The 2,099-nt window shown below is 42.5% G+C and overlaps 1 long non-coding RNA gene across 1 annotated transcript; it reads left to right on the plus strand.

Moving 5' to 3' along the window:
• The first annotated feature begins 214 nt into the window (after positions 1-214).
• LOC145554026 (uncharacterized) lies at positions 215-777 on the plus strand. The gene is made up of 2 exons (XR_014090063.1): positions 215-365; positions 748-777. It is a non-coding gene; the product is annotated as an uncharacterized LOC145554026 (long non-coding RNA).
• The last annotated feature ends 1,322 nt before the right edge of the window (positions 778-2,099 follow it).

The raw sequence follows: 2,099 nt of genomic DNA on the forward strand, positions 1-2,099 counted from the left end.
TGCTAAAATGCACCATCTGCTGGTAAAAAGTTGTATTGCCTTCACCAGAAGAGCGGGGTATTATGGGTAATCCTCAGAGCCATGAGGATCACCGACGAGGTAACGTGTCTCTGCCATGTCATAAAGAAATATTATTTATGCATTTTGTGCAATGTTTATGGTTTTTGTTTTTGCATATTGTTGAATATGTTCGGTTTGAGTCACGCTAGTTCTGTTATTATGTCGTTTTTGTCATGTTTGAGAATGTTTAATTCGTGGGAAAGTGCAGTGGATTTCCCACGCGGTAACACTATGGCTCCTCCTTGCAGGAGCTTGTTGTATGCCAGAGACTGACTTTACCTCCATGCCCGTTCTGTAAAATGCAGGTATGTTTTACCAAATCTTCTGTAGCAGATGGTTAGCATGAGTCTGAGTTTTATATTAACAGTTTTATTTAATGATGTAGTTCATTTATGTTTCTGCATTGTTCTAAGGTTATATAAACTAAAGATAAAATGGCATCAGTAAATAAATGTCAGCATTTATTTATTTTCAGAATATTTAACTAGTTACTTTATTTTCTCTGTATAAGACACTCACTGGTTGTTCTTTTACTGTAAAACAAATCCACTATGCGATCACTGTAATTTATAATGATTTATTGTGTTACGGTATTATGGGTATCCTCAGAGCCATGAGGATCACCGACGAGGAGCTTGTTGTATGCCAGAGACTGACTTTACCTCCATGCCCGTTCTGTAAATGCAGATGGAGAATTAAAGAAACCGCTGATGCCAACTTGAGCAGCTCCTTGTCATTCATTGCTACACCAAAGAAGCCACCAGAACCACATAGGCCACATTGGTCCGTGACTCGTCCAGAACTACATCGGACCGGGCTGGTGACTTCTGATCCTCCGTCGCTGGAGCTCCACTGTGTCATCTGAGTTTCAACGGAAGTCTAAGTAGCACATCTGAGTGTGTTTATAAATCCTTGTGAAAGGACATTTCTTTGAATGCTCTTGGACTTTTGTCAAATGAGTTTCAGTAATTTTGGACAATCAAACGTGACTCCACTCTGTATTGGGAGAAGTAGAGGGTTCTTTAACACCCCTGTTCCATTTCACTGGGTGACCAAACACTGGGTATCCCTTACTTGATGTACATACTGTAAATGACTCATTGGTGACTGGGAAATTGTTACACCCAGTAGTCAGACCTGTCCTAATATTCACCTCCTCAGTGCTCTAGCACATCTATTCCAGATTCTCCTGTTAATAATGCTGGGCTAGTTGATCAGATGAGCACTATTGTCCACAAATAGGGCAACAGCTAGCTGATAGTGTTATGGCACACCTGAACTCAAGCAGCCCAAGTGGAACTGCAATTAAAACAACTCAAATGAGAGCCATCAAGTCCCATGCAGCTCACTGGATCTTTCTCAGGTCCAACTCGTCTCCAGAAGCCAGGTGAAGGAACCACCTATTTTTAAAGGGAGAGTTCAGATACGGTTACAGTTGATGAATGGGAGGACTCAATGAGAAATACATAAAAAGAGTGGTGTGCAGCAAGAACACCAGGCTGAGGAGATCCTCGTCCATCTTAGAGCAGAGCAAGGGATGTTGTGAGGTGTGGAATACGCAACTGTGGAATTGATGTTCAGCGCAATCCACAAGCCATCTATTCACTCTGCGCAAACATTTTGGGTCCGATCAGTGCTCCCCGTACCACTTGCTGATTTTTACTCCACCCGGCCGAGAGAGAATGAGGATCCATTCGAATATTGGCTAAGATTGAATGGAGCAGCTGATGTTGCTGTTAACCGACTTAAAGAACAGGGTAAGACCTTTGACAATCCAAGTGTTGAAGTTACTCGCATGTTCATCAGAAACTGTCCATGTAAAGATTTAGCTCTCACCTTCAGATCCAAGACCATAGAAAAATGGTCAGCACAAGATGTTCAGGAAGTGTTGGATGTATCACATGGAAAAGGGACTGCGGTCTGCTGTGAAAGAAAACAGAATCAGTGTGAACCGAGCAGAGGTGGACTGCACAGTGCCCACATCTGTTCATAAGCAGGAACTGCAACAATGTGTAGCCCCGGACAATTCCACTATGGAA

Source organism: Poecilia reticulata, chromosome 12, assembly GCF_904066995.2.
Source record: "Poecilia reticulata chromosome 12, P_reticulata-male-v2, whole genome shotgun sequence".
NCBI classification, from domain to species: domain Eukaryota; kingdom Metazoa; phylum Chordata; class Actinopteri; order Cyprinodontiformes; family Poeciliidae; genus Poecilia; species Poecilia reticulata.